This window comes from Magnolia sinica, chromosome 15 (genome assembly GCF_029962835.1).
Source record: "Magnolia sinica isolate HGM2019 chromosome 15, MsV1, whole genome shotgun sequence".
Taxonomy (NCBI): Eukaryota; Viridiplantae; Streptophyta; class Magnoliopsida; order Magnoliales; family Magnoliaceae; genus Magnolia; species Magnolia sinica.
This window is the reverse complement of record NC_080587.1, coordinates 53,710,738-53,719,071: the sequence shown is the minus strand read 5'-3', so window position 1 is coordinate 53,719,071 and position 8,334 is coordinate 53,710,738. Positions and strand designations below refer to the sequence as shown.

The window sequence follows — 8,334 nt, the reverse complement described above, 5'->3', positions numbered from 1 at the left end:
CTTGGCCGTGGTCTTTTTAGCAGAAAAGTGACCACCACAGGCCTGTGAGTGACAGAAGGAGATGACGCTCTGATGCTCATCGTCTGGTACACATCTCCTTAGGATTTGGTCTGGACAATATTTAAATAAATAAGGATCCTCTCAGAAAAAGTTGCGCACCTCGGTGAAGAATTTCTTCTTATCTTGCGCAGTCCACTGTGTCGGTATGGCACCTGTAGCAAGATAATTAGCAATATCAGTGAACCAAGGTGAATGGGAGACTCGGAACAGTTGTTCATCAGGGAACATGTCGTTGATATGGGTTGTCTCAAGGGAATCAGAGGTATTAAGGCGAGAAAGCTGATCGGCCACTACGTTCTCTACTCCCTTTTTATCTTTAATTTTCAAATCAAATTCTTGGAGTAGAAGGATCCATTGTATCAAACGGGGCTTAGAATCATTCTTAGAAAGAAGATACTTAAGTGCCGCATGATCTGTGTAGATAATGATCTTGGATCCGATCAAGTAGGACCTAAATTTGTCCAAGGCGAACACTACGGCTAAGAGTTCCTTTTTCGTAGTCGAGTAGTTCACCTGGGCAGAATTTAAAGTTTTACTTGCATAATGAATGACGTAGGGCCTCTTATCTTTTCTCTGGCCTAGGACCGCCCCAAGAGCATAATCAGAAGCGTCACACATCAGCTCAAAAGGAAGGCTTCAGTCGGGTGGCTGCATGATAGGTGCAGTGGTTAACGTGCCCTTAAGCTTGGTGAAAGCTTCCTGACATTGCTCAGTCCACTCATACGGAGCATCCTTTTGAAGAAGAGTACATAAAGGACGAGAGAGGAGACTAAAGTCCTTTATGAATCGCCTGTAAAATCCTGCGTGTCCTAAGAAGAATCGCACGTCTCTGATGTTCTTGGGTGGAGGTAGGTTAGAGATAAGATCGATTTTTGCCTTATCTACCTCGATTCCCTTGAACGAGATGATATGCCCAAGGACAATTCCCTTCTGAACCATGAAATGGCACTTCTCCCAATTAAGTACCAAGTTCTTTTCTTCGCATCTTTTCAGCACACATTTAAGACTTTCCAAGCACGTGCTAAAAGATGGACCGTAAACAGAGAAATCATCCATGAAGACCTCTAGACATTGCCCCACCATATCAGAAAAGATACTAAGCATACATCTCTGAAAGGTGGCAGGGGCATTACATAGTCCGAATGACATCCTTCGATAGGCAAAGGTGCCGTATGGACATGTAAATGTGGTCTTTTCCTGGTCTTCAGGAGCTATCTCTATCTGGTTGTAGCCCGAATACCCGTCAAGGAAACTATAATAGGAATGACCAGCTAACCTTTCCAGGATCTGATCAATTAATGGTAAAGGAAAGTGGTCTTTCCTCGTGACGGTATTCAATTTCCTGTAGTCAATGCACATTCTCCAACTAGTAGTGACTCTAGTTGGCACGAGTTCATTATTAGCATTGGCTACGATGGGGATTCCGGACGTCTTAGGGACCACTTGAGTTGGACTCACCCATTGACTATCAGATATAGGGTATATAATACCTACGTCCAATAGTTTAAGAACCTCGGCCTTAACCACTTCCTTCATGTTTGGATTTAGTCTACGTTGTGGTTGTCGAGCGGTTTTTGCATTATCCTCAAGATATATGCGGTGAGTACAAATCGAGGGATTGATTCCCTTGAGGTCCGCTATTGTCCATCCCAGGGCTCCTTTATGCTCAATGAGAGTAGATATAAGCATACTCTCCTGTTCTTTCTCCAGGTGGGCAGAGATCACCATTGGGTATGTCTCATCTTGACCTAAATAGGCATATTTCAAATTAGAGGGCAAAGGTTTTAGGTCAAGCTTCGGCGGCTTGAGGTTAGACGGCAGAGACACTACATCGGTATGTGACAATTCTTCAAATTGTGGCCTCCACCGGTTAACTTCAAGTACCGGTGCAGTATCAAGCAAGGCACACGTCTCCCTAATCATGTCATCATCAAAATCATGGGAGTGGGCCAGGCACGTCTCTAGATGGTCGGAGGACAAGGTCAGAGGTGTCGTATCTTCCACGAAAGAGTCAATCATGTTAATGTCGTGGAAATCGTCATCCTCCTCTAAGTTTCTGCCGTTATTGAAAAAGATGTTTGACTCCAATGTCATATTCTCAAAAGACATAGTCATGACACCATTCCTGCAATTGATAATTGCATTTGAAGTGGCAAGGAATGGGCGGCCAAGAATGACGGGGATCTGAGTGCTTATGTTATTTATGGGTTCGGTGTCCAGGATGATAAAATCTATAGGGTAGTAAAATCTATCAACTTGGACTAACACATCCTCAATTATCCCTCTTGGTACACGAACAGAGCGATCAGCAAGTTGTAGTGTGGTTAGGGTGGGTTTTAATTCACCCAAACCTAACTGTTTGTATACCGCGTAGGGAATCAGATTGACGCTCGCTCCTAAGTTAAGAAGTGCATGATCAATTCGATGGTCCCCGATTACACATGATATGGTTGGGCTACCGGGATCCTTGAATTTCTGTGGCACGTCTTGCTTTAGGATGACACTCACTTTCTCGGTCAAGAAAATCTTCTTTTAAATACTCTGCCGTTGTTTGGTCGTGCATAAGTCTTTCAGGAATTTGGCATATGAAGGTATTTGTTTCACGACATCAAGAAGAGGAATGTTGACTTTCACTTGTTTCAACACCTCTAGGATATCCTGAGAGTTAGAGAGAGGTTTTGGTGAAACCAACCGTTGGGGGAATGGAGCAACTGGCTTCTCTAGAAGTTCTGGTTCTAATTTTTGTGGGGCATCACTAACTCCATCATTGTGATCCTCTTCTGGTTATTGAGGCTTTTTGGGCCTAACCGGAAGAGTTTTATCAATGATCTTTCCACTCCTAAGAGTGGTGATGGATTTAGTGTGCCCCATCTGATTTGAAGAACTGGGATCATTAATCTCGTACTGCGGTTTAGGATTAGGGAGAGGTTGTGCAGGAAGCATCCCCTTTTCTATAACCGTCATACGAGAATCTATCTTCTGCATAAAATCTATAATTCCCCGCATAGCCTGAGCCAGCTCTTGTATGGAATTTTAAACCGGTTCCTCTTGAGGTTTCACTTGATTTGGATTTTGATTGAAGAAACCTGGAGGAGTAGCTGTTTGTCCATTCCTCCAATTAAAGTTTGGATGATTTTTCCAACCAGGATTGTATGTATTAGAGTTAGGTCCAGTAAAAGGTCTTTGATAGTTGTTTACGGCATTAGCTTGTTCATTCAACACTCCTCGAAAGGCGGGTATTGTAGGACAATTTTCAGTTGTATGAATGTTGCAATCACAGATGCCGCAAACAATTTCATTAATCTTATCCTTCTTTCCTTCCATGGCCTCAACTTTCCTTATGAGCGTAGTCACTTTACACTTGAGATCATCCTCTTCTTTCAAGAGATATAATCCACCTTTCTCCTTTAATTGAGTCGGCCTAGACGTGGGTTTGATTTTGGGTAATAGTCCCAAGATTGTGTTTTTTCAGCCAGACTGTCGAGGTAGTCCCATACCTCGTCGACATCTTTATTAATGAACTCTCCATTACACATTGTCTCGACCATTTGGCGCATGGAAGATGTCAGTCCATCGTAGAAAAAATTTGTAATGCGCCACGTTTCAAATCCGTGTTGTGGGCATGAACTGACCAAATCTTTGAACCTTTCCCAACATTGGAAGAATGTTTCATCTTCCTTTTGGGCAAAGTTCATGATTGCTTTTCTGAGGGTAATCGTTTTATGATGTGGGAAGAATTTTTTTATGAATTCCCTCTGCATGTCGTTCCATGTGCCAATGGATCTAGGACGCAGTGAATGTAACCACGTCTTAGCTTTCTCTTTTAAGGAAAAAGGAAAGAGTTTCAGCCTAATTGTATCCTCAGATACATTAGGAAAACATAATGTAGCTATAATCTCATCGAACTCTTTCAAATGTAAATATGGACTCTTTGATTCAAGTCCATGGAATTTGGGAATGAGTTGGATAACTCCTGGCTTGATGTCCATTTGTCCTGTGTTTTCAGGGAAAATCATGCATGAGGGCATACTCACTCCCGCCGGTTGTAGATAATCTCGTAAAGTACGAGGCGAGGGTGCCTGTTGCACCTCATTCTCATCTTGGGTATCCTCCACCCTGGGTGGAAGTAGAGGAGGTTGGTCTTCAGCCATAACTTCAATTAACTCAAGGGATTTCGAGTGGTGTCTAGTCCTGCGATGGATAGTCAACCCCTCAACCAATCCTCCTTCAGTCAAGAGACGTCGAGTGTTGTCACGGGCCCACTTGGGCATGAAACACTCGCAGCCCTCAATCAAATTCGAACGAAAAGAAAATCTAGAAAGAAGGAGAGAGAGAGTTGGAAAGAAATTACCAAATTGAAGCCCCTAAGTTAAGGACCTGCAAAAGAAAACAAACAAGTCAGTTCGAAAGAGAATGTCTAGAATTAGAAAATCATTAAAAAGGAAGAAAGTCCTAAACTAGAAGGTAAATTAAAAAGAGATATGAAAAATAGAAAGTGGAGAGAAAGAACTTACCGAATTAGAAATTTCTATCTTAAAGGCCTACAAAATAGGAAGGTTAGTTTCTAAACTAAAATTCTACAATTAGAAAGTAACTAAAAATAAAAATAGAAAGTTAATTTCTAAAAAGGGGAATAACTAACCAAGTTTCTAAAAATAAAAGAGGAAGATTTCTAAAAATAAACTATTTCCTACAAATAGGAAAATACTAGAATTAGAAAAATTTAAACCCTAACTTTAAAAGTGGAAAAAGTAGAGAAATTAGGAAGGAATTACCAATTTAGGAATTATGTCAGGATCCTACAAAACATGGAAACAAGTTAGTTCTAGAAATCAATTAAAAACCTAAAACTAAAGTTATTAAACTAATCCTAAACTTAATTAATTTCAGAGAATTGCAACCGTCAGTCCCCGGCAACGGCGCCAAAAACTTGTTCACTCCTCAAGTATAGGGTTGTGATGTAGTAATAAACTCGGTAAGACCGAGGTCGAATCCACAGGGACTGAAACTTGTACGTTTCCTGAAACTAGGTAGAAATAGAACTAGCCTAAGATGCAATCTAAATCAAATATAAATTGATGAATAATGGTGAGAGATTAATGTAAAACTTTAAGAAATTCAGAGGAAGGAAACTAGGGATTCAGAGGATCCACTTATAGGGATCAGGGAGATCTTTTGCCTGCATCAAGAATCACGGAAATCAAACTGAACCTACTTGATCTAGTCTTCACAAGATGAAAGGTATATGAATTAGAATGGATTCCATCATCTAACCATGCCCAGGAGACAAAGCAAACAACAGGATTAAACTAATTACCAACCAATCACAGTGCATGCAAGTTAGAAAGGGTACCATCATCCTACCATGCCCAGGAGACGATGGTGAACAACAGGGCTTCCTGACGTCATATACATCAAAAGGGAAAAGGAGATATTCAAGGCCATTGCAGATCCATTGTAATTTCAGTCACAACAGACCATTAAAGACTAAAAACATTCCTTCCATAATCAACTAAAATCAAATTCAGTTCAGAAATTTAAAAGCATGAAATAGTATCTCCCATCTCGCTACAGGCTTCACCTCTTAGCCCTAGCTAAGAGGTTTAGCCAACCATGATTAGGCTAATGACCTTAAGAGTCATAAGGGAAAGAAAGCAAGGAAAAACAATAGCCAAGGAAATAGAAAAGAAAAAAACTTTCCGTTCTCCTCCTTGTCTCCACGTTCAAGCCTAGCCTCTGCCTCCTGTCTTCTCGTTCCAACTAAGCCGAGCTCACCTCCCTTTTCCAACCACGGCTCCTCCTTCTCTTTTCCTTTTATAACAGCAGCAGCTGTCCGTGGCTAGGTCGTTCACCGACCTTATTTATGTAGGACAGTTTGCCAAAGAAAACATTCGACTGCGTACCTCTGTTCTGCGCAGCAAAAATGCATAACCGTATTGCGTTTTCTGAATCTGAGATAAAGGATCGTCCAGATTTTCATATTGCGAAAGTTTGGACGGTTCGGATCATGCATCAGAATGTGATCTTGATCACGTTACGACCGGAGAAACCGGGCAGCGTCCGGACGCTCGTGAATACGCACGCCTTGCTGCGCTGAAGCTTGGTGGGGCCCATTATCAGGATTTCCAGATGAATCCATTCCGTTCACTAGATTCTCCTTGAAATTTCAGCTGGATGTGTCCGGCTTTGGAATGTTATGGATGCGGCCAAAGGTAGTAATCACGCTGCAATCAGTGCAGGGCTGTCCATTTGTGACCGTTAAAACCAGCATGTATGGGTGCATGGGTATATAATATCAATATGGTTCTGACCATATCGTGCCCCTATGCATGATTGACGGCTCGGATTGATCTTTTTATCCATGATGATGGCCCACTGAGATCATTCGCAGTCTCTGTTTCATACTAGAAATAGAGTTCTGTTTTTGAAGAGGAGACGTCCCTGTGTTGCCATGCACGTCTTAGTGCAAAAAGTGTACTATGTACACTGTATGATGATTATGAGAAATCCACACCATCCATCTTGTTTTCCATTTCATTTGAGCCGTGGGGGCCGAAGTTAAAGCGTATCTGGACAGCGGGTGGGCCCCAAATCAGGGTTTTATGGACTGATCTATTAGTTCAGCCACTTTCACAAGGATCCAATGGCTGAAATTTGACATGTACAGTTAGTTTTTGGTCCTCGAGCCATGTATAAAGTTTCGAGCCAAACAGATGATGGAAACCCAATGATCTTGCATCTGGCTGACTTTCAGGCCGCTTGAGCTTCAGTTTCTCAATTTTCGCGGATCCCTGGCGTGTAATTCCGTCGATCTTGGTCCCCTGGAGTCCGTCTCTTGCCTTGGTGCATTCTGACATTAAATCCATGCTTTTAGCATCCCGATCCAGTCTCAGCTCGCAATTCCACCTTGTAACACAAACATGATTAAAATGGGCTATTCAACGGTACCATGTTCATAAATCCAGGCAATAACTGGGTCTGATATGCAATATTTGACCCTCAACTAATTACCAAATTCACATGAAGCCTCATGGGAGAGGAGTTTCGGTGAGTTCTAAACTTCTCAACCCTCCGTATTATATAAACAGAGTTAGGTCCTTAATCCTACATAACAATAAAATTCTCATCCCCGTGCTTCTCTAAAAATGTAAGGTACGGAAGACTACGATGACGATCACTTGTCATTAGGGAGATTATTCGGGTGAGAAGAAATCCAGTGATCCCACATGCATGGCCATATGTGTGGAAATGGAGCTTGCACCTATGGTGTCGCTGACCTAAGTCGACCAGACTCTCCTCAACCTGAACCAAACCCCATTTCAAATTGGGTTGGAGGTTTTCAACTTTAACCTGAGGTGAGGACCCTAACAACCTAACGCAACTCAGCCCGACCCAAACTTGGGTAGGGTCGTTCAGGTTCGGCTTGACCTGAATCCAAGTTGCAGCCCGCCTGAGGTTGACTAAAGAAATAGAAAATTTGGAAAGCATAAAAAAATAAAAAAGATTGTTCCAAAGATACCCTCTGAAGTCCTCTATTTTCAACGCTTGGAGTGGAAATAAAGAAGTTCTGAAGGCATAAAATATTGGGTTGGACCGGACATCACGTTGGAGCATTTGTCAAGTGGAGGGTATTTTAGGTATATGATGGGATGGGTAGGAAATAGAAGTCCGACCAACGGTTGAGATTGAGCAAACGTCCAATCGTCCGAGACCATTTCAAGTAGGGAGCCGTTATTTACAACCACTCGTTCCCCGATGTATCTTTTAAATTCCTATATGAACAAATCAATTAGGTTGGTTGTAGATGTCAATTCCCTTGGTGCCTATGAACTTGCTAGGCTCTGGGTCTCATCATTTGGACAGTTTGAATGTAGAGTACATATACCATGAATGAGTGGACGTATATAAGCCACCATAATTTCATCCCAAGATGCTGTGCCACACTGTTGGGTGTTTGGTGCTGCGCGTGGTGCCTTTGATTGACTGGGGCCCAACAGGGGCCCAGTATCAGTTTGCATTGGACAATGGCAGATACAGTTGCACAAAATGAAATGGATTAGTTATTGGACCTGAATTTTTTAGCAGGCATGACTAGAGCTGGGCATAATCCGACCCGATCCGACCCTATCCGATCCAAACCGAATGCCAGGATCAGGTCGGTTCGAGTAGGCCCACTTAGATCCGAATATACATTGAGTCGAGTTTGGATCAGTGGCCAATCCGGAATGATCCGATCGGATTCGGTCGGGTACTATATAATTAATATTTACTTTT

The 8,334-nt window shown here is 42.2% G+C and overlaps 1 non-coding gene across 1 annotated transcript; it reads left to right on the top strand.

Moving 5' to 3' along the window:
• Nucleotides 1–3,666: 3,666 nt before the first annotated feature.
• LOC131228471 (small nucleolar RNA R71) lies at nucleotides 3,667–3,773 on the top strand. Its single transcript, XR_009162974.1, has one exon. It is a non-coding gene; the product is annotated as a small nucleolar RNA R71 (small nucleolar RNA).
• The last annotated feature ends 4,561 nt before the right edge of the window (nucleotides 3,774–8,334 follow it).